Genomic DNA, 13,435 nt, shown 5'->3' on the forward strand with positions numbered 1-13,435 from the left:
GTCGCCTCGTTATCACCATGCTCAGAAAGAGTCTATCCCTACCCATCACTGCTCCTGCGGTTGCCCGCCATCCTGTGTGGCACAGGTAGGCACATTGAAATGACTGCTCAAAAATGGCCCCCAGGTTGCTGAGTTCAGTACATTCCAGTTCACACATCTTCTCTGACTGAAGAAGAGTCCATTTGCCTCTGCCACCTCGTTTTGCTCCTCTAAATCCAGAGCCATGTACAGAGAGCAAAGGCAAATTCCTGAACTGTAATTGGCTATGAGCAATCCAAACAAGAAGTGAGATGCTATGTTGCTTGTATCATGAGCAAAAAAATAAAGAAATAAAAAAAGAAAAGGAATACATCATTGTTTTAGTATTAATTTTTTTTCTTCACAGTTTTCACTCCACTCAATGGCAAATTCCTTTTTTTTAAAAAAAAGGATCAAGTAGCAAATACCACACTTTTCCATAAATGTCTAAATGACATGGAAACATTTGCTCACCATTTGGACTGGTCTCTGCCAAGGCCATTAGTATCATGGATGTCACTGCCTAGTAAAGACCAAAGTGATTCGGAAATGTTGGAATTGATTGCAAATACTAAAAGAGGGAAATTTGGGTAGGAGGAAGATTTGAACAAAAGTTTTACAGCGAAAACTGATAGAGAAGTTATGACAGACTGACCAAATAAGGCCTGAAGGCTGACATTTGTCTTCCGTGTTAAATTTGTTGCCCTCCCCCCATTGTCTATTTGATTATCTCCTGCTTTTTTTCCTCCCTGGGTCTATGAGGTCTAACAGATTGTCAAAGACTTGGATTTCTCTGGGAAAAAAATTCTAGAATCTTAATTTTTTTTTTGCTTGAGGATGACAAATTTATTCTTGAGTCAGTACAAGCATACAAATAGTACATAGAAATAAAACAGGAAGAAGGATGCAAAGTAGAAGAAACAGGACAACTGTCAGAGAAAGGGACACACAAAAGTAGTTGAGTATGAAAGGCCATTGTTCTGATGGTCCTAAGTTATTTAGTAGATAAATTTACTTTGTCTTGAATTCTATAAACTACCCTCCTCCCAGAATCTTCTCCTCTCTCTCTCTCTCTCTCTCTCTCTCTCTCTCTCTCTCACACACACACACACACACACTCACACCAGCCAAAGCCAGGCCAGATAAAGACCTTGACCACCTTAAATACTACTAAGCTGTTTGTTGATGGCTATGTCAACAATAATAAAGATAATGTTGACAATTTATAAAATATGAATGGTATAAACTTGTGTTTCTATTAGGGAAATCTTATTTCACTAACTATAACTGTGGGACAATAATATTAAAGTACCTGTGTAGCCTTCACCGGCTCCATATTGGGGGAACTCTTACTTTTCTGGTGCTCTAAGCCTATGCTTACTTTGTTTAACGGGTATCTCCAATAATGTGCTGCCTTCTCTTTTATTTCCCCTGTTCACCTACTTTACTGATAAGTTTCAATGTAAATCACCTCCCTTTTATTAATGGTGACTTCATTTCTTCTTTCTATCCCATATTTTCTTTTCCTGTCTAAAGTAAGCTGAAGATTCCTTCTATTGCAAAAGACAGATGGATTAGGAATTGTTTTCATATTTGAAACATATACTTTATGCCTTTAATCTAGAAACCTTCTAAACTACAGAGATGAATCTGTTTTCAGCCAGATGCTTCTTAGAGCATCCTTAGAACATACATAAAATCAAGTAAAGTTCATGTGCATATATGTGACTAAAACACATTTTATTTTTGATATGCACATTTTCATGAAGTTCTATGCTATGAGTAGAAAAAGGACATATTCATAGGATGTATTCATAGGTTTTTAAGTGTTGGAAAAACAACTCCTCTCATTTGTAGCTAGATAGGGTTCTTTGACTCTAGGAAACAGCTTTACTGAAGTAAAGCAAAGTACTTGACCATTTTCTCCAAAGCACTGCCAATTCCTTGATGTAGTCAAGGATCACTTGCATGAAGTCAATAGCCTGATAAGATAAAAGGTTCTTTCTATCCTCATGGACAATTTAAAAGGTTGCTATGATAGTTCTGGTTTTGTGGAAATCAGACACAAAGATGATATCAAATGGACAAGGATTTTGTTTGGAAAAATATTTGTATGGGAGAAAGTAAGGTCGTGGGGGCTAGTGAAGAGACATGAATTGTCATGAGTCTGAGCTGAAGAAAGGGTAGGACAGAGTGAGGATGAATGGAACGCTATTAAACTACGCTGTGCCAGGGAGTCCTTGGACCAGAGCCATCTATCACTCTCCCAATCCTACAGGAACCAGTCTTACATTCCCGCATCACCTCCTCAGTCCACATCTTGTACTCCTCCATGGTAATCTGGGTTTTCTTCCTCAGATGAAGGAGATTAAGGGGATCATGCACAGACTTCATGCCTGCTGTTGACTCTGGTACCTAATATACATCCACCCTCCTCATCCTGGGCTGCCACCTCATTTACATCTGAACTGTCGGTGCCATTGATAGCCATACCCTTCTTAGGCTAGAAATGTTGTGCCAATTGTTCCCAGTTAACTTGCTACATCAGAAAGTGCTTCCATTCATTACTTAGGTTTCATAGAGTTCCTCTAATAGGTAAAAGCAGCCCTCTCTTCTGCTATCAGAGGTAATCACCCCTCAGCAATGATGATTCCTCTTTCTACCTAATCATCCCTGGGGAAAGGGGGTTGCCAGTACCCTGGTGACATTCACAACTTGTGTCTCAATAACACATTTACGAAGTGTATCCCATAGAGGACCGACCTCCAAACCAGAGAATCCCAGGGAAGCCGGGACAGGAAGCACATTGAAGGTGAAACATGGAGCTACTCTTGCTCAAATACTTGGTTCCATGTATCCTTCTTGTTGGAGACAGAACTGTACAAAGTTTCTGATATAGTCAAAGCATCCTGCATCTGGTCTTCTTCAGTTCAGTGACATTTCAAGTTTCAAGACTGCGTCACCGACAAATGAGGAATCTTCACATCCTGTCTCTTGTTGGTTGTGAATCAGGGCTCCTGAGGGCCTTAGTTCTTTTCATCAAAGGTCTTCTATGAACAGAAAAGCCTTCAAGCAGAGTGACGCCTGCCTACCAGATCAGAAGCCATCAGGCTTTCTGGGTAGTGTACACCAAAGCTGCCCTTGACATTTGGGATGAACTGTGACAGGCATTGCACTGTCTTCTGGCACTGCTGTTCAGATAATTGGGAATCTCTGCTAACTTCCCAGCATCTCCTTGTAAAAGAGAGAGAGAGAGAGAGAATTCATGATGAAGCTTTACTGTGCTTGCCTTTAAAAAAAAAACCACTTCATTTTCCAACTGCAAGTTTTCTTACACACAACTTCTAAGTTATTCCAAGCTTCTCTCTCATTAGACTACTAGAGTTGTAGCATTATAGAATTTCAAGGCTTTTCCAGCTTTAATAGTATATTATGGAGATGAAGCTAACCTAATGTTTTTGTTTTTTAACCTAAGCTTGTCCTTTGTCATAGACACATTCCTTACAAAGGGACATTCGTTTAATAATTAAAATACATGTAAGTAGAACGCAATCTATTTGTTTAAGAATGAAAGTGCATGTAAGTAGAATGCAATCTACTTTTGAAACTGAACTTTTAATGTTATGTGGATTACAGATCCTATTATCTGCTTTGATCTGGGCATCAAGGTAAGTCATTCAAGGCCTACCCAGTATTGACAAGAAAGGGAAAGGGAGAGAGAGTGAACAAGAAAATGACATAGTACGTAATGTTTACATGAGTACACGAACGTTTTGTATACAAATTCTGAGTCATTCCTCCCACTAAGGCAGGGAATCAAATGTCCAGTAATGCTTGGTGATGTGTTGGGCATGGTTGTTGGGGCTCATGATTTGGAAGAAAGGGATGTACCTTCTGCTCTGCAGTGTTCCTCAGCTTCTTTCTTTGCCCAGTCTACAATTGAGCGAGAAACTGTACCCTAGTAAAGTCATTGGTTTGATTTATCGCCCAAAGAAGAAAAGGGGAAGTTTAACCAGTGTGGATTTTCTTGTCTTAATATGTGCTTATAAGAGCAGGGATTTAAGAGCCCAAGAAAATTGCCGCAAAGTACAGATACTGAAGACTTGAATTTCAACTTTGTCTCATTTGAAAAGCCAAGGGACCACTTGCTAGGTGAAAACAATAAAAAGGGAGGTGCTTGAAGTACTCAGGTCTAAAGGGATGAAGGTATAAAATCCCTAGTTCTATGTTCAGGAAGCATTATTTTTTCTGTAAGTCAAATATTAGAGTCCTTTTCTTTTCTTGACTTCTAAAAATTGAATCTGGTTTCCTTTAGAAACATGATAAATGATTTTTCCTGTCTGAATTAACAAGTATAGCTACATGAGCTCGGTCTCTTGGTCCCCTTGTGACTTAATGATGGGATTAGTGAAGACCCTGAACTTCCTTTTTAAATCTTATTTGCTCCTTATGGTATACATTATCTTCAGTGTACTGATAATAATAAAAGGCTGCACTTACTAAAAGATATATGATTGAGAGATTAGATAAATTGTTGGTGAAGGAGATGGATGATAGATAAGAAACAAATAAGATAGTTTGATAACTAGAATGGATAGATAATAGATAAATGATAGATTGCTGTACATTTATCACTAAAACCTCTTCGGAGTACTATTTTGTTCCCAAATGATCAGTGAAAAAGCTGATGCACAGACCAGTGGAGGAATTTTCAAAACCCTGTGGCAATTAGATTGCACAGCTGGGAGCTGCATGGCAGAGGCTGCTGGGAGGGCCTATAGAGAACTTTCTGCATGTAGGAAGAAAAAGTATGCTCCCAGCCATCGGCTCCCCAGTCCATAATCTGTAAGCATATAATGGTTCTGTGCTCACAGACTCTGGGACTTTCCACTCCTGATTAGGGTGTGCTATGGAGGAACATGTTTTAAGTATGGGCAAAGCAGATCAAAAGTGTCTTGCCCTAATGCCCTGGGAACAATTAAGCATAGGATTGAATTAGTAGGAAAATACATTCAGTCCTATGCCCTTGTGGAAGAGAGCCCGAGATGTCATATATCCTCCCAGATGTCCCAAGTGCCCGCCTGGTCTCCCACCTGCTCATGGAGCTTCCCCTTGTTTATCATACGCCACACGCTGGCCTCCTTCTGTTCTGTGGTCCCTAGTCTCAGTTCCAGGTTTCCTTATCATGGTTTCTCATTAAGCCAACTCAATATCTTTCTTTCTTTTTTTTTTTTTTTTTGGTCAGCCCTGGGCCTTGAACTCAGGGCCCCAAGAACTGTCCCTGAGCTCTTTCACTTGAGGCTAGCACTCTACCACTTTGAGCCCCAGTGCCACTTCTGGTTCATTGGTGGTTCACAGACTTTCTTGTCTGGGCTGGCTTTGAACTGTGATTCTCAAATCTCAGCCTCCTGAGTAGCTAGAATAATGGGCATGAGCCACCAGAACCCAGCTCCTGCTCAATTTCTGATGTGTAAGTTGTCATGTGTTTCTGGGTGAACCCAACCCAAGATAAATGCCATGTGTAATTACAAAGATGTACAACAAGGAAATGGCTATGTGATTACAAGATGATTCATAGCCCTGAGTTAAGAGTTGGAAATAGGAGCTAAGTTCACGGCTTGTGGACCCCTTGTGGTCTGTGAAGTGAGGAATGGCAGCTTCCTCACAGGCTATTGGAAAGGTTTCTTTGGCTTTGGGCACCACATGCTTTTCAGCCAACATCAGTTAGTGTTTATAAGAAAAGCTTCTGAACTGTAACCCTCTGTACATCACCTTTATAAAAACAATTTTTTAAAAAATGTTTTATAAGAAGATCTGAGAAACTAGATGAAATGCATCTGGCCAAGGATTGGCCTACAAAAAATCCGTCCCTTGATTCCTCAGTGGTTTCTGGAAAGAAATGGGCAACGCCTAGCAGATGCAGTTCTTGGGCTTCTAGGAACAATCACTTTCATCACACGTGAGGATGGATTAAATTAGAACAGGCCCCAAGCCATCTAAATGTAAAACTATTTTTCAGAACATGAAGGATTTAGGTAGCCTATTTTTACTAACATCTTCTTGATTTGTTCCAGTGATGTGCAAAGAAATAAAACAGAAAGGTTTAGAAGGAGCAGAGAGAAGATTTCTAGTATTCACCCTCACTTTAAGTCTTAGTTTGCCTCAGAATAAACTATAGAAGATAATGGGATTTCCAAGTCTGTTTCAAAGAATCAATTTCCAGAGACGTGGTGATTACCCAATGTATATGTGATGGAGTTTTTATCTTTATAAAAATGTTTGCACTTGGGCTGGGGAGGTGGCTCAGTGGTAGAGCTCTTGCCTTGCATGCATGAGGCCCTGGGTTCGATTCCTCAGCACCACATAAGCAAAAAGAAAAAAGCCGGAAGTGGTGCTGTGGCTCAAGTGGTAGAGCCCTAGCCTTGAGCTGAAGAGCTGAGGGACGCGCCCAGGCCCAGAGTTCAGGCCCCACGACCAGACCTCCCCCCCCCCCCCCAAAAAAAAAAAATGTTTGCACTGGGCACTCGTGGCTCACGCCTGAAATCCTAGCTACTCAGGAGACTGAGATCATGGATTGCAGTTCAAACCCAGCCCGGGGAAGGAAAGTCCATGAGACTCTTATCCCCAATAAACCACTCAGAAAACCAGAAGTTGCACTGTGGCTCAAATGGTAGAGCACTAGCCTTGAGCTGAAAAGCTGAGAGACAGTGCCCAGGTCCAGAATTCAAGCCCCACAACTGACAAAAAAAAAAGTTGCTTTATTGTTATTATAGCGGTGATGTACAGAGGGATTACAATTACTTGAGTCAAGAAATGAGTACATTTCCTTTCACACAGTGTCTTCTGTTCCCTCACTCTCTTCCAGCCCCTCCCTTCCATCTCCACCCATGAGTTATATAGTTCACTTTCATCAGTGTCCAGAGAGTTCCATTGCTGTACTTTTTCACCCTTTTTCCTTGAGTTCTATGCCTTTGCCCTGCCCTGAAGATATGCACATGGATACATCATGCATAAGGTAAAGAAGATAGAATCACCTTAAAAACTAAAAGATATCCTTTGTTTCCATATCTTGGTATGTGATGGTTTTAAGGGGACCCTATAACTTGTGTGTTGTCAATTTATCTCCCAATTCAATAGAATTTGGAATTGGAATCTTTGGGATGTATTAAGAATAAATAAAAGCCAGATGTTGGTGGCTCATGCCTATAATCCTAGCTACTCAGGAGGTTGGGATGTGAGTATCATGGTTCAAAACAAGCCCAGGCAGGAAAGTCTGTGAGACACTCATCTCCAATTAACCACCAAATAGCCACAAGTGGAACTGTGGCTCAAGTGGTAGAGCACTACAGTTAAACACAAAAGCTGCCGGATGCTGGTGGCTCATGCCTGTAATTCTAGCTACTCAGGAGGCTGAGATCTGAGGATCGTGGCTCAAAGCCAGCCTGGGCAGGAAAGTCCGTGAAACTCTTATCTCCAATAACCCACCAAAAAACTGGAAATGGCACTGTATCTCAAGTAGTAGAGTGCTAGGCTTGAGCTGAAGAGCTGAAGGACAGCGCTTAGGCCCAGTTCAAGGCCCATGACCAACCAAAAAAAAAAAAAACACAGCAGCTCAGGGATAGTATACAGGCCATGAATTCAAGCCCCAGGATCAGCACACACACACACACACACACAAATGACAAGGTCACAAGGCTGAGAACCTTGTGTTGACATTACTTGTTTTATAAGAATCAGCATTATGCTGTTTCACTGTGTCATTGAGGGTCTGTGATGTGGTCCAGAAAGAAGATCCTCATTAGAAGGTGAGCAACAGACTCCAGGACCATGATTTCAGACTTTACAGCCCTCATGACCATGGCAACCAACTTCTTTTTTTAAATAAATTACTCCCAGCCTCAGGTACCTTGTTATAGCAACAGAAAATGCACTAAGACAGCATGTGGGTTATTTTATTAAAGTTATTACTATATAGAATAAACTACTTAAATTAGCCTTATATCATCCTCAAAATTATACTGTAATTTACATAATTACACTAGTTTGTTTCCGTGGACTGTTATTGTCTTTTAATTATTCCTAGAGGCGCTAGAGCTCAACGGTTTGGGGCTTGTTGCTCTGAAGTTCCATTAGTTGTGGCTTAGTATTTACCCGGGAGCAATCCATTTATGTTATTAAAAGTCTATTCATTTCTTATTGATGCCACAAGACTTCTCTGGATGAGGGATGGAGGGGTTCTGTTTAAAAGGAAGTCATCAGTGCAAATTCATCCTCCAGAGCTACTGGAAATTGATTAAATGTGGTCTTTGCTGTGGAATTTGAGTAGTTCCTGTGGTTAAAATGGTAACTTCTGGCAGAATAAAGAGGTTAAGTGTTTGTCTTGATGTTTCCTGAAACTCACTGGCTTAAAGTAAGCTTTCTTGACCCAAATGGGATGAAAGGAGGAACTAGAATTCTTTTTCTTTGTTTATACTAGGACTTGAATTCAGAGCCTTGATTCTTTGCTTAAGACTGGTGCTCTACCACTTGAACCATATCTCCACCTCCAGGCTTTTGCTGGTCAATTGAAGATAAAAGTCTCATAGACTTTTCTTGCACAGGCTGGCTTCAAACCACAATCTTCCATTCTCAGCCTCCTGAGTAACTAGGATTATAGGCATAAACCACAAGTGCCCGGCTGAGACTGGAGTTCTTAATTGTCTGTGAAAGACATTATGGCCTCCTGCTTCCCAGAACTGGTATAACACAAGTTGGGAGATCATGAAGCAAAAGCTATATTGCATGACCATCTGTCATGTCTCTTAAGAGTCTGGTGTTTGTTTCATGGAGCTGTGGTGTCTCTCACAAGAATGTGGAACAAGACTGTTGCATGTAATATTTTGAATGACTTTCAATAGCTTCATTTTTATGACATTACTACAAATATATTCATTTTGTTATTTATTTTTGCCAGTCCTGGGATTCTAACTCAGGGCCTGGGTACTGTCCCTGAGCTTCTTTTGCTGAAGGCTAGCGATCTACTACTTGGTCCACAGCACTACTTCTGGGTCTTTCTGTTTATGTGGTACTGAGGGATTGAACCCAGGGCTTCATGCATGGTAGGCAAGCACTCTACCACCAGCCCCTCATTTTGTTATTCTTAAAACATCGTATTTTTCCCTCTGCATGCACAATCTTTTTATGTAATTTAAATGTTTGTAAAATAAGATTATCTTCACAATCCATCATCTAGCACATTATTTATGTTTCCATGCTTAACAGAGGTTATTTATATGAATGATTACAAAGTCAAACGCATACTGTAAGCAACCTTTATGTAGCCTATCTTGTACAGCTCTTTGTTTCACAAGAATTTTTCACAGTTTTTTTCGCTTTCAGACATTGTATAGTTCTTACCATTTTTAGCATTATAGCATTTGTGAACTGAATGCTCCTATACTTCTCTACCCTATTTCACTTGTGTTAGGCCTTGCATTGCTGCCATATTGCTTGCTGCTTTAACTATCATTGTAGTCCCCATTTTATTTTCTATGTGACTTCTTCCACCCATCGGATTCTCACTTCTCTCATCTCTGTTCTCCGGTGAATTTACCCTTTAGTGTCCCTTAGATATGTCAGCCTTGGGTTATATCAGGTTAGCAGAAAGGTCATTTATTTCTAAGAATGACATCTGAAGACTCACAGTGGTCTATATTTTCTCAACTGAGACTAGAAGCCATCCCCAAGCCAACAGAGGAGTGATGTGATCTTACACTGGGCCTAGTGCTTAACAGCCAAGAGTAGAGGCATTTCCCGCAAACTACAAACTCTGTAGGGAATCTCCACAAAGTAGAAAATGGATTGCCATTGAGCCTGCATGAAACCATAAGGTCTACTGCATTAAGTGCTTATCTGCTTCAGTGATTACCACATCCCAGAGATTCATAGTGAACAAGAATATGCTTGAAAACTTCTCTATGTGCTCCTCTTCCTGTCTTTTCTAAATTGAATTCATACATTCATTTGTCCATCCATTCATTTATTCACTTATACCCCAGTCTTCTCTTGAAGCATTCAGATAGTTCAGAAGATATAAATTTAAAATAGAGCAGAAGAAACAAATAAAAGATGACATACAAATGTCCTATATAGGCTACAAATTTGGCCTTGTATCTTTTAAGTCTGACAGGTAAGATTCATCAGTTCACCCATTTGCAGTGATCATGATTGTAACATGATCCCCTGAATCTAGCCATTCTAGGAAACTAAGCCAGCAGTGATTTCTCTTGTGGGATGTAGTGTCCAGCCTCCTCAGGAGCAAACAGCAAAGAGATCAGTGACTTGTAACACAGGATTCCTTTGCATAATAGCCTTTGGGGTGACTGTGCTCTTTTTCAAGCTTAATACAGTCAAAGGAATTCTGAGGGACCAGTTGTTCAAAGAATTTGATTTTTAAGAAAATGACTGTACTAGACAAAAGAGGAACTCATCAATTACCCTTGAGATGATGAAGGCCATTGTAGACAAGGTTTAGTGTTGTAAGGTAACTTATCAGAGAAGCCACATTCCGAAGGATGGAATCTCGGAGTCTTTATTACAACACTAGCAGTCTGCAGGCTACCCATTGTGACAAAGGCCTGCCACCCCCAAATATACTTAACATGGTTAGAAAATAGGCCAGAGAGGAAAGAAAGAACAAAAAACAATACCAACAAACCAATTCAATGCTCCAGCGCTGGACTGGGATGCCTTGATGACCAGAGACTACCCAGCAGACGGGACACACAACAGGATCATGGCATGGCGTCCTGGTGCCCTATGCTCTTCCAGTCCTAAAAAGGGCCTGGGCAGAGGGCAGGGTCACCGTACACTCCTAACCCCAGGCACTGGACTGACAGGTTCAGCAACCTATCAGCCAAGTGCCCACCCCTGTCCCAGTGATCCAGGTATCACCATTACCTGAGGGGACTGAAAACAGATAACATCTGACTTTCTCTGAAGCAGAGCCCTCCTGGCTCACCTGGAGCTATACATCAGCACTTCAAATAATGGCTTGTCTCACCTCTAGGCCTTAGAGCTGGTTAGACAGCCCCCATCTCCTGCATAGGCACCAGGATGGCTGCAAGAAATTATTTAGGCCCAGCCACCTTATTTCACTAGGACACTGTAATAATAATAATTATTATTATTACCATCATCATCATCATAATGATAGTAGTGATATTAATGATAATTCACCAAGCACTATGCCTGGTGCTAAGTGTTTTTTTTATTGTAAAAATACTGTACAGAGGGCTTACAGTTACATGAGTAAGGTGAGGAGTACATTTCCTATGGAGCATTATTACCCCCTCCTTTGTTTTTCCCCTAAAGTCCTTTCCCTCCCCTCCTCCCCAACTCCTCCCTCCCCCTCCCAAGTTGTAAAGTTAATTTTCAAGGTAGTGCCTTATACATCTCATTGTTACAATGAGTCAACCTATAACCTTGTATCAGCATTTTGTTATTTCCCTTCCCCTTTCCAAATTAGAAAAATGTATATACAAGATGAAATGTGTATACAAGAATCAACTACGGTGAAAACAGGGGTTATACCATGGGGGAAGAAATATAAAAGAAACAAAAATAAATCACACAGTACATACAAAATAACAGCAACAAAGATAAAACCCCTTGTGTCCTATCTTGGGGTCCATTTTGCTTAGAATCATCTTATATGGTCATATGTACATAGCTTTTGACCTTTTCTGCTTGTCCTAGACATATAATAGTTATTGCAAATAAAGGAAACCATGGAACTTATGTTTCTTTGGGCCTGGCTTGCTTCACTTAATATAATTTTTTCCAAGTCTTTCCATTTCCTAACAAATGGGGCAATGTCATTCTTTCTGATGGAGGCATAGAATTCATATATATATATATATATATATCTTGATCCATTCATCTACTGAAGAGCATCTGGGTTGATTACATATCTTAGCTATGGTAAATAAGGCTGCAATAAACATAGTTGTGCTGGTAACCTTAGTATGGCCTTGTTTGTGATCATCTGGGTAAATGCCCAAAAGTGGGATTGCTGGGTCATAGGGGAGCTCTATGTGGAGTCTTTTGAGGAACCTCCATACTACTTTCCAAAGTGGTTGAACAAGTTTACACTCCCACCAACAATGCAGTAGGGTTCCCTTCTGGCCACATCCCCTCCAGCATTTGTTGTTGTTAGAGTTCTTGATTCTAACCATTCTAACTGGGGTGAGGTGAAATCTCAGTGTTGTTTTGATTTGCATTTCTTTTATGGCTAAAGAAGTTGAGCATTTTTTCATGTGTTTATTGGCCATTCTTAGCTAAGTGTTTATATGTATGGATGAGCTCACTGAATACTCAGAAAAGTGTCATAGGCCTCATTACTGTTACCATTACAGGGGAGCTTTGCTTTATGCAAATTTTTACTAAAAAGATGTGAAGAATCACTCTACCCATAAAATTTGAAACACTGTGAATCTCACTTGATATGCATCCCTGTGGGATATATTAGTTCCTGAATTATGTAAATTTGAATTGCAGGAAAAACTTTTAGGAACTCATCCCTAGCATAAATTAGTTACATGCACAACACAGTTGTGAATACTTTAGTTTCCTGAGGTCTAACAAATGTCCAGTTCATGCAGGGGTGAACTGAGGCTTGAACATAGCATCCTAGAACTATCTTCTTTAGGGTCAACACGTTTGGTGAGAAGATGGCTTACATTCCTTTTTATAACCCTGCAATATTCTCCCATTCACTGTACAACGGACCCTTTCTTTAATTGAACTATAAAATAAGTTGCATTGAGAGATATATGACACCACTTTAGAAACATACATTTTACCAGTAGTGGCAGAAACAACAGTATAATAACTATTGCAGCCTCAAAGAAACCTTGATCCAAAATGTTGCCTCCCTGCTTTTCAAGTTAACTTCCAGAGAAAAAAAGAAGTTTCATCCACTAAACCCATCTCAGAGAAGTTAAGGAAATAAAGATCAGGTCTAAGCACAGCTATCCACCCCTGTCCGAAGAACAATGATGAAAAGAAGTCAGATAACCTCTTTCTTTCAGTGGCCTCTAAAAATAAAGAAAAATCCTTTCCATCCACTCCAGGAAATCTTTTGAGATTCACATAAAAGATAAACTCTCACAAGGAGTCAACCCAAATTAGTGAAATGTTTTAGATTACAGAGAAGAGGTAAAGGAATAATTCATGGATCACTGTTAGTGTCTTAGATGAATACTTCTACTCATTTTAAATGACCAAATTTTAATGCAGTTTATATACACAATGGAATTCTATGCCTCCATCAGAAAGAATGACATTGCTCCATTTGCTAGGAAATGGAAAGACTTGAAAAAAAAATATATTAAGTGAAGTAAGCCAGGCCCAAAGAAACATAGGTCCCAAGGTTTCC

The sequence above is a fragment of the Dipodomys spectabilis genome, unplaced genomic scaffold, assembly GCF_019054845.1.
Source record: "Dipodomys spectabilis isolate Male_0828 unplaced genomic scaffold, ASM1905484v1 ptg000125l, whole genome shotgun sequence".
Classification (NCBI taxonomy): domain Eukaryota; kingdom Metazoa; phylum Chordata; class Mammalia; order Rodentia; family Heteromyidae; genus Dipodomys; species Dipodomys spectabilis.